This window comes from Arachis hypogaea, chromosome 19 (assembly GCF_003086295.3).
Source record: "Arachis hypogaea cultivar Tifrunner chromosome 19, arahy.Tifrunner.gnm2.J5K5, whole genome shotgun sequence".
NCBI lineage: Eukaryota > Viridiplantae > Streptophyta > Magnoliopsida > Fabales > Fabaceae > Arachis > Arachis hypogaea.
This window is the reverse complement of record NC_092054.1, coordinates 49,662,228-49,674,888: the sequence shown is the minus strand read 5'-3', so window position 1 is coordinate 49,674,888 and position 12,661 is coordinate 49,662,228. Positions and strand designations below refer to the sequence as shown.

Sequence of the window (12,661 nt, the reverse complement as noted above, 5' to 3'; positions counted from 1 at the left end):
ATATAATTATATGTTTGATTGGATTATTGTTTGGTTTTGATAAATAGATTGATGTTGAACTGTTTCTTTAAAGTTTTGGAAATGAGTTTAATCGGTTGATAATGATTTGATCTTGAAATGGTTTTCTTGAGATATGAAAATGAGATGACTATTGGATTTAGCTTGTTTTTGAACTGATTTGGGCTTTGGACTGTTGAAAAGGATCGTGGAATGGTTTGGTTGGGACCCGAAGAGGTGGCAAAGTCCAAGTTTTAGGGGAGGTGCTGCCGAAATTTCTATAAAAATCATAGACTCCATTTGAAAAATTATTTAGAAAGGCTTGGATTTGAGAAATTGTATTATTTGAGTTCTTAAGAAAATAGTTATGTGTTCGAGTTTAATTTATTTAAGAAAAACTATATGTCTTGAGTTCGAATTATTAGGAAGGAATTACTTTACCATTTTGAATCACTGAAGAAAAGCATTATGTTCTAATATTGATTTTAAATATAAAAAGGGCTTATGCTTTTTGTTAGATTTAGGAATTTCGTTCAGAGGAGCTTTTAGTGATTTTAAAGGAAATTGGATTTTTGATCGAACAATTGAGTTTGTGACATTTTAGAAGAAGTCAGAGAATTGGTTTTAAGAAAGTACCTGAAAGTGGTTTTGATTTAAATGGGTTGGCTCTGTTTCAAGTGAATTGGTTTTATATTGGTTGGGACTTGTGACTTTATACGATTCGATTTTATAATAAATTCTATTTCTATTTACTTAAACCAAGAGTCTATGAATTTAAGAGTTCCAATAAATTTTTAAGAAAATGAGATATGTTGTCCTTCTCTAAAGTCTTGAGACTCTGCTGAGAAATTTCTATCACCAAACTCTATTTTTTTTGGATAACTGATTTTTGGGTCTTTCAAAAGAGATTTTTGATTTGGCCTAACTGCTGAATCGTCTGGAAATTTTAGAAGGATGTTGTGGAGATATGGCTTTTGAAAGAGGAAATTTCTTTTGAGAAAGATGGCTTATAAGTTATAAGTGATTTAAGAAATGTGGATTATTGAAGTTAAGACTGGGATGAATTGAATTCAATTTCAAAGAAAAGTGATTTGAGAAAAGTGATTTATGGCTTAAATGATGATTTTATGAGTTTTATGATGTTGGATGGTGGAAGTGCTATTATGTTATGAGCCGAAATGGCTGTATATGATAATGAATAATGGCTAACTATGAATCATGAATTTAAGTCGGATGGCTGAGATGAATGTTGATTTATGGCTGAGAATAAATGCATATATGATAAGTTATTGATATTGTGATTGTTGCACTTCACCTATCTGAGATACGAGTTTCCTTGGGCGAAAGCAGTGGCTAGCCACCACGTGCTCCAGGTGGATATTTGATACTCTGCTGACCCTATGTCGTAAGTGTGGCCGGACACTATGAAAGTTCCAGATGAGCTCGCCCCCGTGAATATACTCCAGTGAGGGTGTTGGATGTGAATTTTGATTATGATTGTGAATAACTCGAGTTGGGGATGCACGATTGATGTTTAGGCGGAAGTCAACCAATTAAGAAATCAATATAGAAATGCGTTGCGGGTATAGTTCTTAACCAGCAAAAATCCGCTCATCAATTTAGAAAGGTTGTCACAAAAATTAGAATAAAAATACTGGGAGTATGAGTCCCAGGTCGTCTCCCAATGAGTTGACAAAAAGGGTGCTATCTTATTAATCAGGAGTTTTCTAGGGAATTTTGAGTTTGGGCAATGGGCAAATAAATAGTTGTAAATTAAAGCAATGAAAATTAAAAGAGATTTATATATTCAGAAATAAAAAGCCTTAACTGGGGGAATGATTAATTGGAAGTTCTATCCTTGTTGGAATTCTCTTAAGTGTAGTATAAAGAGGTTGTTATTTTCACTTAGTTGACCCTTAATAAATAAAGAAAAGTCAAGCGATTGAGCTAACTCTTATTCGCAAATCCTAGTCCTCTCCCTTGGGAAGGTCTAGCGTTAGTAAATACAGAATTAGCCAACAACTTCCAATTTAACTAATCACTTGAGCATTCCAACTCAAGTGTCTCCTCTTAATCAACCCCCATGTCAAGTAGGGAATCTACTCCATTGACATGAATATAACGCTCATAAAAATATAAGAAAAGACATGATAAATTAAATAAAATAGGGATTGAAAATTAATTAAAGGAAAAAGTAATTCTCTGTATCAATAAATCTAGAAACAATCCAATTGTAACTCTAAACAAGAATTAAAAATGTGGAATAATAAATAGGGAGTAAGAAAACAAACTAGATTAGTAACTTCAACGGAGGTGATGACTCTTCTCAATATCCAAAAGCAAAAGCATAAAACTATAAAACTATGAATGTAAAGAAAACCTAGAGAAAGAGTAATTTCTCTCTAGATTCAGATCTAAAACTAAAAACTATGCTAATGAGAATATCTGTTGAGTCTCTACACGTTCTCTGGCTCTAGTATGTGTTTTTGGGCCAAAAACTGGGTCAAAACTCGGCCCGAAATTGCCCCCAACATTTTCTGAATTTTCTGCAGATCGCGCATGTCACGCGTACGCGTAGGTCACGCGTGCGCGTCGCTGGTCGTCTTGGCGTGTCACACGTACACGTCATCCACGCGCACGCGTCTTTGTGCAAACTCCAATTCACGCGTACGCGTCAGACATGTGCACGCGTCGGTGCAAATTTCTCCATTTCGCGCGTGCGCGTGAGCCATGCGTGCGCGTCGATGCTCGCTGGTTATCTCCTTAGTTTCTTGTGTTTCTTCGATTTTTGCAAGCTTCCTCTCCATTTTCTAAGCCATTCCTGCCCTATAAAGCCTGAAACACTTAACACACGGATCACGGCATCGAATGGTATAAAGGATAATTAAAATACACAAATTAAAGATTTATAGGAAGCAAGTTTTCAACTATAGAATAAAATTAGGAAGGAATTTGTAAAATCATTCAAATCATATGAATAAGTGAGTAAAGACTTGATAAAAACCACTCAACTGAGCACAAGATAAACCATGAAATAGTGGTTTATCAAACTCCCCACACTTAAACATTAGCATGTCCTCATGCTTAGCTTAAGGAGATAAGATAAATGAGTAGGGAAAAGTAAGACTCATGCAATGCAATGCAACCTATGTATGAATGCAACTATATGCTAAGATGATTTGGTCTACTTGGTTAAAAGTAAATAAGTTCTTCAAGACAAAAATAATTCAAATTCCACTAATTCAAATCATACAGTAAAGACAAGTAAACTTGTAAGAAGACAGCTCATGAAAGCAGGGAACATAGAATCAAGCATTGAACCCTCACTGATTGTGTATATGCACTCTAATCACTCAAGTGTATAGGGTAATCACTCTACTCTTCTCTAGTCATGCTTTCTAAACTTTGTTCTTCACCTAACCAATCAACAAATATTTAATTTACCAATACAAACATCATGAGGTCTTTTCAAGGTTGTAATGGGACTAAGGTAAAGGTGAGGGTATATATATATGGCTAAGTGAGCTATAAATTGAATCTTTGAATGGCCTAAGCTCTTATCTATACACACATACACTCTATATACTTTTAAATTCCTGCCTAGCTACCCAAAGTTCTCACTTTTTCATTTCATACTTATGCATCCACTCTTCTTTTAATTTGTATCACCTATGCATTAATCTTTTCATTAATTTAACAATTGGGATAATTTTGTCCCCTTATTTATTTATTTATTCAATATTTTTGGTTTTTTTTAAGGAAATAGAAAAAATAAAACATAACTTATCAATGCACATGGATTTTTAATTTTTTTGGTCTCACATGAGTAGGTACCCAAATTCTCAATATTTAAATGAAATAGAAACATAAGACATTCCTTATTAACCCATATTCCCACAGTTTCCCCACACTTAGTTGATACACAATCTCTATCTTAAGCTAACCAAAGATTCAATTGGGGTGTTTAATTGTTTTTCCGTTTAAGGCTAGTGATGTGGTAAATTATAGAACAAATGGGGATTAAAAGGCTCAAAGTGGCTAACAAAGGTAAATGGAAAGGTAGGCTATTTGGGATAAATGAGCTAATAATCAAATAATGGCCTCAATCATATGCATGCATATAAACACATTAAACATTGGACATATATGATAGAACAAAATAAAAATTACAATCATAGAGAAGAAAACACACAAGAATAAAATATTATGGTTAAATAATGTAACCATGTAATTAAGCTCAAATCTCACAGGTTGTGTGTTCTTAGCTATAATTCATGTTCCAAATTACAATCTTCAAACAAGTTTTAACACAAGTTTTAATTTAAATTAGTGAAAATTTTCAAAAATAGGGTCTTAAAAAGAAACTTATTATTTTTTTCAACCACATAGAACATGCATGCCAAAAATCTATTACTATGCAATATATCCTATCCTAACAAAAGAAAAAATAAACTATTGGTGTTAAGAAAAAGAAATTACCTCCGAAAGTCAGGTACTGACCGACCTCCCCACACTTAAAGCTTTGCACCGTCCTCGGTGCCATCAGTCAGGAGCAAAGGGGGGCTGGTAGCAGTATCTCCATAGTCGGGATTGTCATGGCTCCCTGTGCTAGTAGATGAAGTGGAGTCCGGAGTGTCTGAGTCTTCTTCAGGTGGGTGGTTGCCAACAATCAGCACTTTGAGGTATGTAAATCGGCGCTTGTTACGGTGCTCCCTTCATTTTGCTTGCCGGTCAAGCCGGTCCAACCTCTCTAGTATCTGAAGGAGCAGTTGATTTGTTAAAGGTGCTTGTGGTGTGGAAGGAGAAGGAATATCTCCGGCCGATTCTGCAAGCCGGCTAGTAGTTGCTGCTGGAGGTCTGATGTACTTCCCATTAGGAACAATCTGATCATCCTGTGGAATCATGGCTTTGGTGTCTCCAGCTCTATAGGAGACTCCAGCTGCTGAGACTAGATCTGAAACCAGGGCGGAGAAAGGTAGGTTACCCGCAATCTGTACGTGTCCCATGTCATGCCGGATGTGTCTTGGTAAGTTGAGGGGCTGGTCTGTAAGGATACACCAGAGGAGAACAACCATGTCTGCAGTGAAGGAGAACTCGTGAGTGCTCAGAAAGACGTAGTGGGACATAATCTATGCCCATACTCGAGCCTCCAAAGTAAGTGCTGAAGCCAATATGCCCTTAGGTTGGGATCGATGGTATCCATAGATCCATCTACTGCCAGGTTGTGCTATAACTCTGAGGACGGTGTCCCAGTAAAATTGGTATGTCTGGCGCTTGAATGAGGCTTCTTGGAATGCGTCCAATCCTTCTGGAGTAGGGGGGAGATCTAAAGCTCACTGAATGGCCTCTTCAGTTATGGGGACTTGCTTCTGACGGACATAGACAGACTGCAGGGTTGGCATGTAAAAATTGGAGTAGAATTCAACTACCCATGAGAGATTAACCTGCCGTGGCTGTCTCCGTAAGAATCCCATTGTCTACGCTCAATCCAAGTCTCTACAAAATCAACAATGTGCGTTGGGAGGATGAGAAGATGCTCATTGTTATAGTTCCGCTCAGCCAGGATGGGAAACATCTGCTCATAGTAGCGGTTAGTGAACCGCGCAGTGTCCCTTCCTGGAAAGGCTTTCTTTGTTTCATTGACCTTAATGATCCTCTTGATCCTCTTTATTGGTTGTTTGACTGCTGTTGAGGATGGTTCCGCAGCTAGTGCTCTTTTTGTTCCTTTCTTTGCCGGTGGCTTGGGAGCAGCTTTCTCTTTACCCTTCTTGGTGGCCATCCTGCAAAGGGAAAAGGAAAGTAACATGTAAAGCCAAGGTTAAAGCAAGGGAGAGCACAGTACAAGTGATAATTAATGCCAAGGTAAAGAAGGATGACGTTAACACATGGTCGCGACTACATGTGATAAGTTCATCACTGAAAATATAGCAAGTGCATATAATGGCAAGTGGATGCAAGATGTTTATTAGCATGCCGGCAAAGGCATGAGTAGCATAGATCAAGCATTAATTGCCCAATTTGATTATCAAATGTTTCAAACTAACAATCTGTTTGTATTGACAATTATATTCAATCAATAAAATATTGAAAGGGGTTGTATGAAAAATAGGCATTAGAGTAGAAGAACAGGGTAATTAAAATTGCATAATGCTATATGGGCTTTTTCACAAACACTTAGCATGCATGGTAAATATGTTATTAAAAGTATTAAATTTGAACATGCAAGCAACCCTAAGAAGTAATATTAATTGTCAAACAATGCCTCAATATATTCACAAGCAAAATATAGAGGAAAACAATCACCCAAAAAAATATCTAACACCAATTAAAAGAATTTAAAAAGAAAAAGAAAGACAAAGAAAACATAGGTAATGAAAGTAAAAAGAAAAAGAAGAAGAAAACATAAATAAAAGTAATAATTGAAAAGTAAAAAGGGAAGAAGAAAAAAACCTTGATGAAGAAGATGAAGAGGGAAAGAAGAAAGTAAAAAGTAAGAAGGAAGAAAGAAAAGAAAGAAAGAATTAAGAAGGGAGAAGAAAGAAATAGGATTGGGGAAGAAAAGATAAGAATTCCGGTGTAGATATAGTAGAACTGTGCGTCGCATACGACGCGGACGCGTGCATCACGCGTTCGCGTGAATTGCGTTATTTTCAAGCGACGCGTACGCGTGGGGGACGCGTACACGTGACCTGAATTGTGCCATTGGCACGAGAGCAGCCTCGCGCACACACAACTCTCTATTTCAATACGCACGTTGCCAAAATTTAGGGTGATGCGTGCGCGTGAGGGACGCGCACTCGTGAATGGCCTGATTTGGAAAGACGACGCGTGTGCATCAGGGATGCGTACACGTGATAGAGCTTGTGCTTCCAGCACAATTCCAGCCCCAACCATCATAACTCTCTGGCCATACACCCATTTACGTCGATTTGCAGGGGCACGCGTGCGCGTGGGTGACGCGCACGCGTGGATGGCTGATTTTTCAAGTGACGCGGACGCGTCAGGGACGCGTACACGTGGGCATGTTTGTGCCTAAGGCACGCCTCCAGCCATGCTCCCGCGTAACTCTCTATTCATTCTTCTCCTTTGTCGCATGCACATATGACGCGTACGCGTCAGCGACGCTTGCACGTCGTGTGCTTTCTCTCTTTTTTTTATGCAGAATGCAGAATGTAGCATGCAGATGAATATGCAGAAATTATGAGAAGAGTCACTAAGAAAAATAAAATAGAATAAGATAAAATAAAACTAAGACTGAAATAGAACGATCATACCATGGTGAGTTGTCTCCCACCTAGCACTTTGCTTTTACGTCCTTAAGTTGGACGGTCTTCAAGCTCATTTTGCTTCTGTTGGTGGGTCCTCCAAGAGGAAGACCTCTAGCTCTTTGTGTTCCTACATCTTCTCACCATGATAAAGCTTTAGGAAATGTCCATTGACCTTGATGAAATTAGGACTTGAAGGATGACTCAGGTGGAAGACTCCATATGGCTCTGCCTTCTCTACTCTGTAGGGTCCTTCCCATCTGGATCTCAACTTTTCTGGCATGAGTCTCAGCCTGGAGTTGTAAAGGAGAACCAGATCTCCAGGTCTGAACTCTCTTCTCTTAATATGCTTGTCATGCACAGCCTTCACCTTCTCTTTGTATAATATGGCATTGTCATAAGCTTCGAGGCGAAGGGTTTCTAGTTCTGCCAGTTGCAGCTTTCTTTCAGTGCCAGCTTTCTCAAATCCCATGTTGCACTCCTTCACAGCCCAGAAAGCTTTGTGTTCCACCTCTACTAGAAGGTGGCAAGCCTTTCCGTACACTAAGCGAAAGGGGCTCATCCCAATGGGTGTCTTGTACACTGTCCAATATGCCCAGAGCGCATCAACAAGTCTGGTGCTCCAGTCCTTCCTATGAGACTTTACTATCTTCTCCAAAATGCATTTAATCTCTCTGTTAGACACTTCTGCTTGTCCATTGGTCTAGGGATGATAAGCTGTTGCTACTTTGTAAACTATCCCATGCTTCTTCAGTAGTCTTGCTAATCTCCTGTTATAAAAGTGAGTGCCTTGATCACTCACAATTGCTCGTGGTAATCCAAAGCGACAGATAATATGATTTCTAACAAAGGGAACAACAGTGTTAGCATCATCAGTACGGGTAGAAATTGCTTCCACCCATTTAGAAACATAATCTACGGCTAACAGTATATAAAGGTAACCACTAGAGTTTGAAAATGGACCCATGAAGTCAATGCCCCAAACATAAAAAATTTCACAGAATAGCATAATCTGTTGGGGCATCTCATCCCTCTTGGATATATTACCAAACCTTTGGCATGGGGAATAAGATGTACAAAAGGCAGCAGCATCTTTAAAAAGAGTAGGCCACCAGAATCCATAGTCTAAAATTTTTCTAACTGTTCTTTGAGGACTAAAATGTCCTCCACTCTCAGAAGAGTGGCAGGCCTCTAAAATGAACTGGAATTCTGATTGGGGCACACACCTTCTAATTACCTGGTCAGCACCACACCTCCATAAATATGGATCATCCCATATATAATATTTGGACTCGCTTTTCAGCTTGTCTCTCTAATGCTTAGTAAAATTGGGAGGAAAAGTATGGCTAACTAGATAATTAGCTACATGTGCATACCAAGGAACTACTTCAGATACTGCATGCAAGCTATCAAATGGAAAAGCATCATTGATAGGAGTGGAGTCATCCTTAATGTGCTCAAGGTGACTCAAGTGGTCTGCCACTAAATTCTGGGTACCACTCCTATCCTTAATTTCTAAATCAAATTCTTGTAGCAACAGTATCCAACGTATTAGCCTTGGTTTAGACTCTTTTTTAGCTAATAAATACTTTAGAGCTGCATGGTCTGAGTACACTACCACCTTAGTACCAAGTAAATAGGCTCGGAATTTATCCAAAGCAAAAAAATAGCCAAAAGCTATTTTTCAGTGGTGGTGTAATTAGACTGAGCAGCGTCTAAGGTCTTAGATGCATAAGCAATTATGAAAGGATCCTTACCTTCGCGCTGAGCCAGCGCTGCTCCTACTACATGATTGGAGACATCACACATAATCTCAAAAGGTTGGCTCTAGTTTGGTCCTCTCACAATCGGAGCTTGAGTTAGGACAATCTTCAGCTTATCAAATGTTTGCATGCAATCTTCACTCAGCTCGAACTCAACATCTTTCTGTAGCAGTCTGGATAAAGGCAATGCTACCTTACTGAAGTCCTTAATAAATCTCCGGTAAAAACCTGCATGACCAAGGAATGAACAGACTTCCCTCACGGAGGAGGGGTAAGGTAAACTAGAAATGATATCTACCTTTGCTGGATCTACAGAAATACCAGTATTAGAGACAACATGTCCTAGAACAATCCATTGTTTTACCATAAAATGACACTTTTCAAAATTCAATACAAGGTTTGAACTAACACACCTGTCTAATACTCTATCTAAATTATCCAAGCAAAGGTTAAAGGAATCACCATATAGGTTAAAATCATCAATAAAAACTTCCATACAGCTTTCAATAAGATCTGAAAAGATACTCATCATGCATCTTTGGAAAGTAGCTGGTGCATTACATAAGCCAAAAGGCATCCTCTTATATGCATACCTTCCAAAGGGACATGCAAAAGTAGTCTTCTCCTGATCTTCAGGAGCTATATAAATTTGAAAATAGCCTGTATAACCATCTAAAAAGCAGTAATGGGATTTACCTGATAGGCGATCAAGCATCTGATCAATAAATGGCAAGGGATAATGATCCTTGCGATTAGCTTGGTTGAGACACCTGTAATCAATGCAAACTCTCCATGAATTCTGCACTCTAGTTGTCAGGAGCTCTCCATACTCATTCTTCACTGTTGTGACTCTAGACTTCTTGGGCACCACTTGTACTGGGCTAACCCATTCGCTATCTGAGATGGGATAGATGATATCAGCTTCAAGTAGCCTGGTCACTTCTTTCTTGACAACTTCTAAGATGGTGGGATTCAATCTTCTTTGGGGTTGACGGACAGGTCTTGCTCCCTCTTCTAAGAATATTCTGTGCTCACAAACTTGAGGGCTGATGCCTACTATATCCGCTAAGCTCCACCCAATTGCTTTCTTATATCTTCTCAGCACATTAAGCAGCTGCTCCTCCTATTGGGAAGTGAGTTCCCTTGCAATGATAACTGGGAGATGCTGATTATCCTCAAGGTAAGCATACTTGAGGTGGGGTGGAAGGGGTTTTAATTCCAATTTTTACTCATGGCTAGGCTCTGGATTATCTTGAGCTAATGATAATGGCAAAGTGTCCTCACTGTGTTCAGAGGGTGTCCCCACACTTGGACCTTGCTCCATGTACTTCTCTTCTACTTCCTCTTGATAAACTTCAGCTACAGTTTCATCAATGATGTCGCACTGGAAGATAGAATGATCTTTCAGAGGGTGCTTCATAGCTTCATTTAAACTGAAACTCACTGCTCTGCCATCTATCTCAAAGGAATAAGTTCCTGAGAATGCATCCAGCTTGAACTTCGAAGTCTTCAGGAATGGTCTTCCAAGCAGGATTGATGATGGTCTTCCTGAGTCAATAGGGGGCATTTCCAAGATATAGAAGTCAATGAGAAATGTGAGCCCCTTAATGCTCACTAGCACGTCTTCAGCAATTCCAACCACTCTAATAATGCTTTTATCTGCTAACACAAAACGAGCTGCCGACCTCTTTAAGGGAGGGAGCCTCAAAGCATCATATATAGACAATGGCATTATATAACACACGCTCCTAAATCACATATGCAGTCAGAAAATATTACACCTCTAATGGTACAGTTAACCATGCATGGACTTGGGTCACTACATTTTTTAGGTATACCTCCCATTAAAGCCGATATAGAACTACCTAAAGGAATAGTTTCTAATTCATTAATTTTATCTTTATGTATGTACAAATCCTTTAGAAACTTCGCATATTTAGGTACTTGTTAAATAACATCAAAAAGGAGAACAGTTACCTCAACCTTTTTGAAGATTTCTACCATTTTGGGATCGAGTTCCATCTGCTTTCTGGATTTCCTTGCAAGGTGTGGAAATGGGATAGGAATGGCACCACTTACAGCTTCTGCTTCCTTTGGTGCTCCATTCCTTTGTTGAGCTACTTCTCCTTCAACCATGTCTTGCACTTCCTCTTCCTCTTCAACATCTTCCACTTCAACTATGTCTTCAACTGGGGCGTGTTCTGGTGAGCTTGGCTCCTCATGATTCCTCTCTTGCAGTGTGGTTCCGACCTCAAAGTGATGACATTGATGCCACCCTTGGGGTTAGGTAAGGGTTGAGAAGGAATTCCACTAGAGCTTGAAGGCTGGTTGGTGGAATTAGAAAATGAATCTATCCGAGAGACGAGAGCTTGTAAAGTGGCATTCAGACCATTTAAAGTTGAGTTCAGTGTAGTCTGCATGTCTTGTCCTTGTGCAAGAGAACGAAGCATCTCATCATTTGATGAGGAAGGAGGATAAGTGATATGAGGGACCTATTGTTGGTTGTGTTGAGGTCCTTGGGACTGCCTTAGGTGAGGTGCTCTGTAAGGCTGGTTCTGATTTTGCTATTGATAGGAATGGTTCTATTGATTCCCGCTTTGCTGATTGTTATTATTATTCCACCTCTGATTTCCCTGGTTGTCTCTGCCTCCTCTGTTATAGTTGTCCCTCCAGCCATGGTTGGAATTATCTCTCCAGCCCTAGTTGGAGTTGTCCTGCCATCCTTGGTTATAGTTCCCACCTTGGTTGTAGTTGCCGCCTTGTTGATTGTATCCTTGGTTCGGGCGGTCATAGAAGTTATGAGTAGCTGTTACGGTGTTGTCCTCTTGTTGGAGCTGCGGGCATTCATCAGTGTAATGACTATAATCAGAACAATTCCACATACTCTTTCGGGGACCAACTGTTGGCTTGGTTGTGGTGGGGGAGGCTATTGTTGTTGTTGATTCAACTGTATCTGCTTCAGTAGGTTGGTCATTTCACATATAGCTTGTGTGACGGCAGTAGTCTCACTGCTAGAGGAAACCTCTGCAATAGCCTTTGAGTGGCTGTTCCTGTGCCTGTGATTCCGAGTGGACTCAGCTAAGTCGCTGATCAGTTGCCATGCTTCATCTGCGGTCTTATACTTTTTTAGGGAACCATTACTGGCACCATCCAGTGTAGTTTTATCCCTAGGCTTCATGCCTTGAGTGAAGTAACTGATCAACACCAGCTTGTCAATCATGTGGTGGGGGCATGCGTCCAGAAGATTCTTGAAATTCTCCCAGTACTCATAGAGAGTTTCAGATTCACCATGAATGATGCATGAGATCTCTTTTCTCAGTCTATCTGTAACTTCAGCTGGAAAGTATTTTTCCAAGAACTCTCTCCTGAGCATCTCCCAGTTGGTAACAGTTGCTTTAGGTTGGGAGTAGTACCACTCTCTCACCTTTCCCTCAAGAGAAAATGGGAAGGTGGTTAACAGAATAGAAGTTTCATTTGCACCATGACGCCTAATAGTAGAACAGGCTGTTTGAAAAACCCCGAGGTACTTGATAGGCTCCTGAGTAGGTAAGCCATGAAACTTGGGCATCAAATTGATTAGTTGCAGTTTTCAGTTCAAAATCTGCAGCCAGAGTTGGATGATGCACTTGATCTAGG

The 12,661-nt window shown here is 39.6% G+C and overlaps 1 non-coding gene across 1 annotated transcript; it reads left to right on the top strand.

The window, feature by feature from the left end:
* Positions 1–12,239: 12,239 nt before the first annotated feature.
* Positions 12,240–12,347, top strand: LOC112781155 (small nucleolar RNA R71). The gene has a single exon (XR_003191949.1). It is a non-coding gene; the product is annotated as a small nucleolar RNA R71 (small nucleolar RNA).
* The last annotated feature ends 314 nt before the right edge of the window (positions 12,348–12,661 follow it).